The sequence below is a fragment of the Girardinichthys multiradiatus genome, chromosome 18, assembly GCF_021462225.1.
Source record: "Girardinichthys multiradiatus isolate DD_20200921_A chromosome 18, DD_fGirMul_XY1, whole genome shotgun sequence".
NCBI classification, from domain to species: domain Eukaryota; kingdom Metazoa; phylum Chordata; class Actinopteri; order Cyprinodontiformes; family Goodeidae; genus Girardinichthys; species Girardinichthys multiradiatus.
In genome coordinates, this window is record NC_061810.1 from 39640115 (window position 1) to 39652865 (window position 12751).

Sequence of the window (12751 nt, forward strand, 5' to 3'; positions counted from 1 at the left end):
TTGCTAGAAAATTCTTGATGAATATAGAAAAACAGATTAATTCAGGTCTGAAAACATTTCCTTCTGCCTAGTTACCGAACAAACATGAAGATAAAGGAGCAATTAAGAATGTGCACATGATCACGGATCATAGAAGATATGGGCTGATGCCAGAAACATTAAGAAAACAAATCTACAGCAGCAGAAAAGATGAAATAAGGGAGACTTGCTGTAGCTAGAGATTTATCTTACAACAAATCTTGGTATTTTGCAGTGAAACAATCCAATCCAATGTGGTTTCATGGCCATTAAACCATTCTAAGTGATCCAATTAACTCACTGTCAAATGTGAACCATGTTAATAATTAGTGCAGAATTGTGGTGATAAAGCTCTAAGTGTGTCACCTTCCAGAAGTAGGACATCAGTATAAGTTACAGGGGCTAACGGGACTCTCAGTTGCTCACCGAGAGCCAGAAAGTGAAGCACAGACATGCTGCACTGAGGTTTTAAAGGGAAAATACAAGGACTACCTTCATATGGCTGTCAGGTCAGATAAGTTATATATTTCATCAGCCAATAAGGTCTTTTGGTTTCTTTTCGGTCACTCACAGCTTTCTTCTTCACTGGAAATATAAAGGTAAAAAAAAAAAAAAAAAACTAACATACGTTTTTTTTTTATATATATATAAATTTTGGTGATTATGATTTGATAAGTGCAATATTTAATGAACAATTTCTTATTAAGTATCTGATTGACAGCAAAAACACACAACAAATGGTGTAATCCAGGACATGTTACTGTGACATGTCGTCTCCGCAGTCCAGATATTGAACTGTTAACAATAAGTTTTCGTCCATATTATTTACAGAGTTCACCAGGGGTTATTTTGGCAACAGTTTATATTCCACCTTTAGCTGTTATCGGCACTGCATGTGATGCCATTAGCTCCATTGTTGCTACAGACACAACACCCCAATGCGTTTGTGGCAATAACCATGCTTCACTCTCTGCTACACTTCCAACATTTCAACAGATTGTCAGCTCCTCTACCAGAGAAAACATAAACATTGGATTTGTTTTATGCAAATGTCAAAGATTCATACATCTCTAAAGCAAGACCTCCTCTTGGCAAAACAGATCACAGTCTTGTTTTTTTCTGCTTGAAATATAAACCCCTTCTTCATAGGCAACCTGTAATAAAGAGAACTGTGAGAAGATGGTCTCAGGAAGCTGAGAAGCCCTGCGAGGTTGTTTTGAGGCTACAGACTGGGATGCAGCCACATAGGACATCAATGCCATGACTGAGTATGTCACCGACTACATAAACATCTGTGTGGATAACACTACGCTTCCCCAATAACAAACCCTGGATCACCAGTGACCTCAAGAAAAAACAAGATAAGATATGACTGACTGATGACTATATATAGAGTCAAGCAGGAATTATAAACTCTGTATCAAGGTGACTGATGAAAATGTGAGACTATCTGTAAAAAAAAAAACAAAAAAAACAAATTAAAGCTGAAGTAGAACTGGGCCTGCTACATTACAATGAAAAAATAGTCCAGCAAGGACTGGCTGACAATTGAGAAAAGGAAAATTGTGGGCTAAGTCGAAGCCCATATCCTAATCTCATTAAAATGCAGTGGGGTGACTTGAAATTAGTCAGGCAGTGTTGTTCCTTTCCACTGTTGCCACTTGTGTACTCAGAATTGCTGCAAAATCAGTGATTTGAAAGAATTGGATAAGCTTGCCTAGATGGATTATTACTGAATTGTATGATCGACTGCGTTTGACTGCGTTTGACTGCATTGTATCATTATTAAGATCAATTTGACTGTGTGTAACTGTAGGTAAAGCAGACCATAAATGGTTATATTAAAATAGATTGGATTTATTTGAATGGAATTTGGACAGAATTGGATTTTATATAATTGGACATAAATTGGACCTGATTGTTTTGTAAAGTGCTTTGACATCTAAGTTGAGTTGATTTAAAAGAAGAATCCTAATCATTTTGGCAAATTAACAAAACCCAAGCATTTTGGTTGTATCTGAATTATTTTGAACTTCAGAATTTAATTTAGAGATTTTCTTTAAAGTAGTAAAAAAATAAATGTTCCTACCCAAGGACCAATTTTTTACAAAACAAGCTATAGAAGGCTTGTTGGATTTCTCTTTTGTGGCTAGTGACTGTGGCTGGCTTTGACCACACTGCCCTCTGCTGGAAAATATTTGATTCACATAGGTCTTCAGGATGATAAACACATTAGATACAGGTGTTTATCAAAGACACCAGTTAAGTAACACAAGGCAATACACATCCATGCAGAAGATTGGGAGACATCCACTTTTTGTACAGACCTTGTTTTTTTTAATCTATTTCTTTTATTATTAGTAGAAGAATTAGTTCTAGTTCTGCTAGTAGTAAGAGTTTTGCCCCATGAAATTAATTGGATAACTGAGTTTCAGTTTGTTTTTCTAAGTTGTATGTCTTTCCATAACTGTCAATAAAGATCTTTTAAAAGTAAAAATAAACAAAACTGCAGCTTTCTGTACATTCCAAGAGCTCAGTATGATGGATTTTAAAGATGTTTTAGATCTTTTTGCATTGTTTCTAATTTTCCACCAGAGGACACTCTTGCCTTACGTGAAAAGGTAAACCTAATTTAATATTTTCTAGTAATGATCAGACACAAACAAGTGTTTTCTGTCTGTCATTTCCTTAACAGAATTTATACAATTTTAAAAAAATTCCAAAAGTCAGAGAATGAGGAAGCACTGTGAACCAAAGAATGTACACTGTAACAATCAGAAATCAGCATTAAACTAGAATTGCCCCACTGCTGACCTCCATTGGCTCAAATCTCCACACTATGCATGCCAAAGAACGTTGAAAGATTATTTTTGATTACTTAGTAACCAGACCAAACAAACCACTAACAATCCCATATCCCTCGTCTCTCGTCTCTTGTGAGACCTTGTCTCACATGTCTCTCAGCAGCAGATCATGTGTTTTCTAAGACCTTATAGACATTGTTGGCCTTGTTGCCAAAATATACTCAAACTCAGTATCCAGTTCAAAACAGTTAAGATCACAATGTGCTATGCAACCACAAGAAAACAGTCCATGAAGATATACACTATATTTCAAAGTAACAACAATGTTATGTTGTGATGAACAATAGTACACATTTTTAACACTCTCCAAGCAACAAGGAGGATTGTTTTTGCTAAACTTTGCTGAGTTGCAAGTAAAGTTATCCTGGTGTGGTTGCACACCTTTTTTTTTTTAAATCAGAAGTTTTCAAAATGTAAAATTCCAGAATCAGAAGTGGTGTATTTTCAAAAACGCCACTAGGTTGTTGGTAGTTCTCCAAGAGATGTGCATGTATGAATTAATTTCATACATGCACACTCGCTTATTAGAAAGGAACACAAATTCTAAAAAACAAGCAGAGATATTCTAATATTACCAGTTAGATAAAAATCGCATCAAGACTTTATTTGTAGCATATTTATAAAGTTTTTGAATAAAAACTCAATGACCAGCTGCTAAAAAATGCCAAAACAATTAAAAGCCGGTGATTTTAAAAAGAAAAAAAAAAACTTAAATGGATAATGCGCACCACAAACAGTGGGAGACTGCTCCATACTTTTGGGGCTGCAGCAGCTGAACGACATTCTCCCCTACTGACTAAACTAGAACAGGATTCCTTATGAAAGGAACTGTTCAGATGACCTGAGGCTTCTAGCAGTAGAAAAGTGCCTCAGCAGTTCAGAAATATTTTCAGTCCTCAAATCAGGAAAAGCTATTAAAATAAACAAAATGAGTTTTCAAATCAATTATATGTTTAACAGGAACCCAGTGGAATGAAGATAACATAGAAAATGTGTCTGGTCTGGTTCCAGTCAGATGTCTGGCAGCATAATTATGCATCAGCTGCAGAGAAGACAACATAGACATGTGGATGCCAAAATAAAAACAACTACAATAATCTAACTTTGCGGCGATTAAAGACATAACTCTCTTCATGAGAATGAATTGAGAATGAGAATAAAGGGAACCCCGCCTCTCGCCCATAGACTGCTGGAGATAGGCACCAGCTACCCCGTGACCCACTATGGAATAAGCGGTAGAAAATGACTGACTGACTGATTTTGATATTTTCTGAACTGTTAGAACCAACTCTTCCCCAGCTGGCCTGTTTGACAAACTTTAACTGGTCATTAAAAGTGTTACCTAAATTTTGGGATTGGGCCAGAACATTTAATTATAGTGCAGTTAAAAGCCACAGAGGGTAGCTCCCCGTAGCAGTCCTTCGGCAGAACCCGCGCAGCCAGGGCCTCAGACCGGCTGGGTGACGGTACGTAGAAAGCATAGTCCTAGATCCCAGCCCACAGGTCACCACCAACCCATCTGCGTTTCTAACAGATTTTCCCTGCTCAGCGACACTCCCGCTGAAAAGCCAACTCTGGTAATTGGCAGCTCCATAGTCAGAAACGTGGCACTAGAGACACCAGTGACCATAGTCAAATGTCTGCCAGGGGCCAGAACGGGTGACATCAAATCCTACCTGAAACTGCTGGCTAAGGATAAGCGTAAATACAGTATGATTGTTATTCACGCTGGCGGTAATGACACCCGGTTACGTCAATCAGAGGTCAGGGTTCAGACCAGGAAGCAGGGTCGTACTTTAACACTCCTCTCTGCAGCTTTTGTACTGCTACCCACCCATTACCCTATTAAAACAGTGTCTCGCCCACGGCCAAAATTTAATAGATTAAAAAGTAATCTAAAACGAGGAAATCAGGAAAATCCAATAAAAATAAACACAACTCAGACTAAAGAGAAACATAAAACAATTAAATGTGGCTTACTGAACATAAGATCTCTCTCTTCAAAGACTTTGCTAGTTAGTGACCTGATTTGTGACAATCAGATTGATTTACTTTGCCTCACAGAAACCTGGCTGCAGCAAGAGGATTATGTTACTATAAATGAGTCAACTCCTACTAATTATTCTCTTGTTCATAGTGTTACTTTGTCATTGTGTGGTGCATTAGGTAATGCAGCCCCCTTGAAAAAGAAGGTAATAATTCATAGGAGGCATCCTCCTTGGTTTAATTCAGAGCTGCGTACTTTAAAGCACAATGTTAGAAAATTGGAGAGAAAATGGCGCTCTACACACCTAGAGGATTCCTACTTAATCTGGAAAAATAGCCTACTGTTGTATGAAAAGATACTTCACCAAGCTAGAACAGCTTATTTCTCATCATTAATAGATGAGAACTAGAACAATCCTAGGTTTCTCTTTAGTACAGGTGCTAAACCTACACAGAGTCATAGCTCTGTTGAGCCATCCATTCCCTTAGCTCTCAGCAGTCATGACTTTATGGGATTCTTCTTAAATAAAATTTATTCTATTAAAAATAAAATCTTTGACATACTCCCAAAGATGATTACTTCATCCTCAACAAGTGAGACAACATTGGAAGTAACTGTAGAACCTGATCTGTGTTTGGACTGCTTTGGTCCTGTGAAGCTTCCTGAGTTATCAGAAATATTAGCTTCATCTAAACCTTAAACTTATATGCTAGACCCAATCCCAACCAAATTATTTAAGGAAGTGTTCCCTCTGATTACCAGCCCCATTTTAGATATGATTAATTTATCCGAAGAAAATGGATATGTACCACAAGCTTTTAAGGTAGCTGTAATTAAAACTTCGCTTGATCGAGATGACTTGAAAAATTACAGACCTATATCCAATCTTCCATTCTTATCTAAAATTTTTGAGAAAATAGTTGCTAATAAAATGTGTGAGCATTTACACAGCAATGACCTGTTTGAAGAGTTTCAGTCAGGTTTCAGAGCTCATCATAGCACTGAAACAGCTCTGCGGAAAGTCACTAATGATATTCTTATGGCCTCAGATAATGGACTTGTGTCTGTTCTGGTTCTGTTAGATCTCAGTGCTGCATTTGATACAGTCGATCACAATATTCTCTTAGAAAGGCTGGAATATGCTGTAGGGATCAAGGGAACAGCGCTAGGCTGGTTTAAATCTTATTTGTCTGACAGACTCCAGTTTGTTCATGTAAATGATAAATCATCTTTAAACTCCAGGGTTAATTGTAGAGTACCACAGGGTTCAGTACTTGGGCCAATTATCTTTACTATATACAGGGGTTGGACAATGAAACTGAAACACCTGGTTTTAGACCACAATAATTTATTAGTATAGTGTAGGGCTTCCTTTGTGGCCAATACAGCGTCAATTCGTCTTGGGAATGACATACAAGTCCTGCACAGTGGTCAGAGGGATCTTAAGCCATTCTTCTTGCAGGATAGTGGCCAGGTCACTACGTGATACTGGTGGAGGAAAACGTTTCCTGACTCGCTCCTCCAAAACACCCCAAAGTGGCTCAGTAATATTTAGATCTGGTGACTGTGCAGGCCATGGGAGATGTTCAACTTCACTTTCATGTTCATCAAACCAATCTTTCACTAGTCTTGCTGTGTGTATTGGTGCATTGTCATCCTGATACACAGCACCGCCTTCAGGATACAATGTTTGAACCATTGGATGCACATGGTCCTCAAGAATGGTTCGGTAGTCCTTGGCAGTGACGCGCCCATCTAGCACAAGTATTGTGCCAAGGGAATGCCATGATATGACAGCCCAAACCATCACTGATCCACCCCCATGCTTCACTCTGGGCATGCAACAGTCTGGGTGGTACGCTTCTTTGGGGCTTCTCCACACCGTAACTCTCCCGGATGTGGGGAAAACAGTAAAGGTGGACTCATCAGAGAACAATACATGTTTCACATTGTCCACAGCCCAAGATTTGCGCTCCTTGCACCATTGAAACCGACGTTTGGCATTGGCATGAGTGACCAAAGGTTTGGCTATAGCAGCCCGGCCGTGTATATTGACCCTGTGGAGCTCCCGACGGACAGTTCTGGTGGAAACAGGAGAGTTGAGGTGCACATATAATTCTACCGTGATTTGGGCAGCCGTGGTTTTATGTTTTTTGGACACAATCCGGGTTAGCACCTGAACATCCCTTTCAGAGAGCTTCCTCTTGCGTCCACAGTTAATCCTGTTGGATGTGGTTCGTCCTTCTTGGTGGTATGCTGACATTACCCTGGATACCGTGGCTCTTGATGCATCACAAAGACTTGCTATCTTGGTCACAGATGCGCCAGCAAGACGTGCACCAACAATTTGTCCTCTTTTGAACTCTTGTAAGTCACCCATAATGTTGTGTGCATTTCCATATTTTGAGCAAAACTGTGCTCTTACCCTGCTAATTGAACCTTCACACTCTGCTCTTATTGGTGCAATGTGCAATCAATGAAGACTGGATATCAGGCTGGTCCAATTTAGCCATGAAACCTCCCACATTAAATGACAGGTGTTTCAGTTTCATTGTCCAACCCCTGTATATGCTTCCAATAGGTAAAATTATCAGGCAGCATAGAATATATTTTCACTGATACGGTGATGACACTCTGCTTTACTTATTCATGAATCCTGATGAGCCCAACCAGTTAGATAGACTACAAGCATGTCTTGAAGACATAAAAACTTGGATTACTTTAAATTTTCTGCTTCTAAATTCAGACAAGACAGAAGTTGTCGTCTTTGGACCGGAGTCTTTAAAAAAGAAACTGCTTAGTCAATCACTTTACCTGCATGGCATTAAATTGACCTCCTGTAATAAAGTAAAAAACCTTGGTGTTACTTTTGACCAGGACATGTCATTTATATCCCATATTAAACAGGTTTCTAGGATTTCCTTCTTTCATCTCCGGAACATTGCCAAAATTAGAAATATCCTATCCAGGAGTGACGCTGAAAAACTAGTCCATGCATTTGTTACTTCAAGGCTGGACTATTGTAATTTGTTACTATCAGGATGTCCACAAAATGAAGTTAAAAGCCTTCAGCTGATTCAAAATGCTGCAGCAAGAGTTCTGATGAAAATTAAAAAGAGAGATCATATCTCCCCTACTTTATCTTCCCTTCATTGGCTCCCTGTTAAATCCAGAAAATAATTTAAAATTCTCCTCCTCACATATAAAACCCTTATGATTTAGCTCCATCATACATCAGAGATCTGATTGTTCCATATGTTCCTAACAGAGCACTTCGTTCTCAGACTGCAGGTTTACTGGTGGTTCCTAGAGTCTCTAGAAGTAGAATGGGAGGCAGATCCTTTAGTTATCAGGCTCCTCTCCTGTGGAACCAGCTCCCAGTTTTAGTCCGTGAGGCAGACACCCTATCTACTTTTAAGGCTAGGCTTAAAACTTTCCTTTTTGATAAAGCTTATAGTTAGAGTGGCTTAGGTTATCCTGAGCTATCTCTGTAGTTATGCTGCTATAGGCTTAGGCTGCTGGCGGACATAATGACCACTTTCACCCTGTTCGCTACATTATCACACTACTCTCCAATTTTGCATTATTTGCTGTTATTTCAGCTTTTGACTTTGTTCTCTCTCTTTTCTCTTCCTAGAAGCTACACCTGGCCTGACTCTGTGTCTACCTGTGACACCTTTCTGGAGAGGGGCATCGTCCAAGCTTCTGCTGGTAACAACTTAATGCTCACCCTCTACAGATGATCCACATAGCCCTGTCTTTCAGTGTTTAACCATTTTTCTCTCCTAGACATGGCAATTGACTGAGCTTTTACTGTGACTAACTCTATGTGCTCTCTTTCAGACTCTAACCTTGAAAACTGGCTCAAAGTTTATCTGTTCTTTCTTTCTTGGTGAAACGACTAAAGGAGCTACAACCATTAACATTTACTTTTCCTTCCCATAGAAAGTACTCCTGGATCAGTGCTTCTTTGTTCTCTTTGTGTCTCTGCTGTGTTCTCTCAAACCCCCAGTCGGTTGTGGCAGATGGCCGCTCACACTGAGCCTGGTTCTGCTGGAGGTTTCTTCCTGTTAAAAGGGAGTTTTTCCTCTCCGCTGTCGCTACATGCATGCTCAGTATGAGGGATTGCTGCAAAGTCAACGCCAGTGACTGTCCACTGTCTCCACATGCTCATCCGGGAGGAGGGAATGCTGCAAGTCACTGACTGGATGCAATCTGCTGAGTTTCCTTAGATAGAAAAACTTTTTATCCAATTTGAATAAATAACTAACTATGACTGCACTGTTCAATGATTAGGATTAATTGGAATGTATATACCTGACTGTTGTGAAGTGCCTTGAGACGACATGTGCTGTGAATTGGCGCTATATAAATAAACTGAATTGAATTGAATTTAAATGAACTGAATTGAAATGAATTGATCATGTCCTACTTGCTATCATTTAACTGAAATGAAATTAAGAAAGTTATTTGCATTTCAGGATCTGACATCTCAGAATTGACTTTACTGCTGTGTGCTCCCTTGGACTTAAGGATTTTAGAAATCTGCTTGCCATCTGCACAACAATAAAATGTTATACTTTTGGAAGATTTGACTCAGATGAGCCATATAAAGAGAGTAAAGCACAACTGTGCCTGGATGGGTCCTTGAGGAACACCATACCTTTAAAGCACCACTGAAGGACAGTAGCACAAATTCAAGCTAGTCCCAGAGGTAGTTGAAATCTACTGTGCAATCTATCATATCGAATGCAAAGCTTAAACCCATCAAAATCAAACAAACAAATCATCATAAGACAAGGATAATGACTTTCAACAGAGCTAATCATCTGCTGTGATGTGTACTGAAACCAGACTTTTTGATTTTTTTCTGTTATTGTTGGTATTTAAAAACAACAACATGATTTATCTAAATTGGGCTTTTTATGAGCATTTAGATAATAGCATATTTAACTCTTTTGATAAGATTGTTTTTTATTATAAGACTGAAGGTCCAAGATGATCTAAGATTTACATAAAAATAATGCTGATAAAAATAATTACAAAATACATTATGATTTGGTATTTAAAATGCACTGTTGTCACACATCAAGTAATTCATGTAGTCCTTACTCCTCATTTTTCCTTATATTTCAACCACTAAAGACAAAGCGATGTACTACCAACGTTTATTGTAAAAACATGGCCCCAATTCTCAGAAAATTGGGACACCCCCAATCCCACAGGTTTTGATACACAGCTTGAATCTGAGCTCTTTTAATAATCCAGGATTTCTGTTGTTCTATTTCCTGGAATAGTCCAGCAATCCCATTCTTCTTGTCATTGAATACCGTTTAATTTGTTTATTTTGATACAGTGAAAACATGTCAGCTTTCTCAAGTCCCGCTATGAGCAAACTGTTTGCTCTCTTATGAAATTCTTCTTTCATTTACAGTTTCACAGAAATCCATTCAGCACTAGCCATTTCCAAAAATACTATCTGTTCTTGCAACTCACTTTTACATATGAAGGAATCAGTTCTGTGAAGCTCATAAACATAATCCAATGTGTAGGCCATACTCAGATTGTTAAATATTGCTTTAATAGTAACAAAGTAAAACTAAAGGGGTGCTTGCGCAGCAGTTGAAATGTTTAGTAGCATGTGCTCTACCTCTTCTGAGTTTCATTAAAATAATTTTGTTCAATAGCCAAACAACAAAAACTGACCATGTCAGATAATTAGTGAAAAACAAACAAAAAAAAAACAGCACCATTTACAGATTAGTATTATAATCGAACATAATAGAGTAAGGCTGTGTTTTCTCCTATACCATTTTACTCGTATGTTTATGAGCCTTCCCTACACATTTTACCAGTAATTTTGAAAACACACAGTCATTGTAAACAGGAACCATAATTTAAATAAATTATCAGGCTTTATGCATTTGGAGATTCTGAAAGCTCATCTGGTGCTTACCACATTTCAGACTTATTTACATACTACCTTGGGAAAACAATATTTGATGTGACATATTACATGCGAAAAGTTTTAATAGTTTGCTGCGGGTGCAATAGTTTGCTGCCATTTATTGATGGAGGCATTACCACACTGTCAAGTAGGAAAAACACACATTAAATGTTAAATGGATTGAAATAAACAATGGCTGATGCCCATATTTAACACACTGACTGTCTCAGGCAGTGTGTTAACAACTGAGTGGAAAGGGAAAAAGACCAATAAAAAGTTTAGCTTGTTTTAAATTCCCTGTTTAGAAAAGAAAAAAATCCAAAAACATTCTGTAAGACAGTTTCTTGATGTATCATATCCTGTTCTGTTAATTTTGGGTATTTTCTTGGCACCTATCTCCACCTCCATACTTTGTGCTATTTCTGCCATTCAACTTTTAAAATGTTCAGCTCATTTAGGACATTTCAGCTATGAATTTTGGTATTAATGCGTTTTATACTCATTTTATATCCATCTTTTTGTGCCAATTTTTAGCTCATTGAAATAAATGGAAAATCTTAAAAATTCCACAAAATTCAGCAAAAAGTGTACACTCTTTCATTGTGTAACGGCCAGTGGCCTTTTTCTTTTGTTTTGTCTTCCTTTTCTCGCACTTGTATAATTCCAGGTGCAGTTGCAGCGTCCTGCTCGCTGGTTCCGCTGTGGGAACATGGCGCTGTCCTCCACCTGTGTTTTGATGTAGTCACTTCATGTGTCAACTTGTTCTCTCCGGATTGCACGTTCACCTGATTGATTGCCTTACCAATCCTTGGAGAGCACTCCTTATTTAAACCAGCATTCCTTCATAACCAGTGCAGCTGTGTCTTGTCTGAGCAGCTTCCCTCGATGCTGGGTGGTTTATCCTTTTGATGTTTTTGGAGGCTTTGCCTTGCTGTAATACTTTGTAAGAGTGGTAAAAGCTGAATGTTGTACTAGCTTGTAGTGATGTCAAAATGAGGCTTTTTGAAGCATAGAATCATTTTTGAACCAACCATGTTATTCCCCCTGCTCCTCTCCATCCTATACCAGTGGTTGGAAAACCTTTTGAGCATATCATCCTCAACTATGTTGGCCCGCTTCCACGTACCAAGTCTGGTAATCAGTTTTTGCTTATGTTGATGTGTGTGTCAACTCGCAGTCCCTCTATGAAAAGTCATGTCTAACTCAGTAATAAAAGCAATGACAAAGTTTTTCTCTACCTTTGGTTTACCTAAAGTAATCCAAACCGAGCAAGGCACAAACTTTCAGTCAAAACTGTTCAAACAAGTTCTTCAAGAGTTGAATATACAGCATGCTTTCTCCAGCGCATATCATCCAGAATCACAGGGAGCTCTAGAACGGTGGCATCAGACATTAAAAGTCTATGTTAAGAAAATATTGTGCTGAAACTAACAAGGACGGGGATGAAGGCATACCTTTTGTCTTGTTTGCAGCTCGAGAAGAGATCTCTGCATTTGTAACTCCAGACCGATTCTTGCAATATACAGTCATGGCTTTTGGCATGTGTAATGCACCAGCCACCTTTCAACGGTTAATTAATATTGTTCTATCTGGGGTGCCAAACTGCAACGCATATCTTGATGATCTGATTGTATATACTTCCACCTGGAAAGAACATATGGATACCTTGAAGCAAGCGTTCATACAGCTTGCCGAAGCATCTCTTACACTGAATCTAGCCAAATGTGACTTCGGAAAAGCAACTGTTACTTACCTAGGTAGACAAGTTGGTCATGGCCAGATATCCCGTGGATGCCAAAATAGCTGTCATCTCTGACTTTCCAGTCCCTGCCACCAGAAAAGCCATTTGATGTTTTCTTGGCATGACTAGTTATTACAGAAACTTCTGTAGAAGCTTTTCAACCGTAGTTCATCCTCTCACTACCCTGTTGAGTC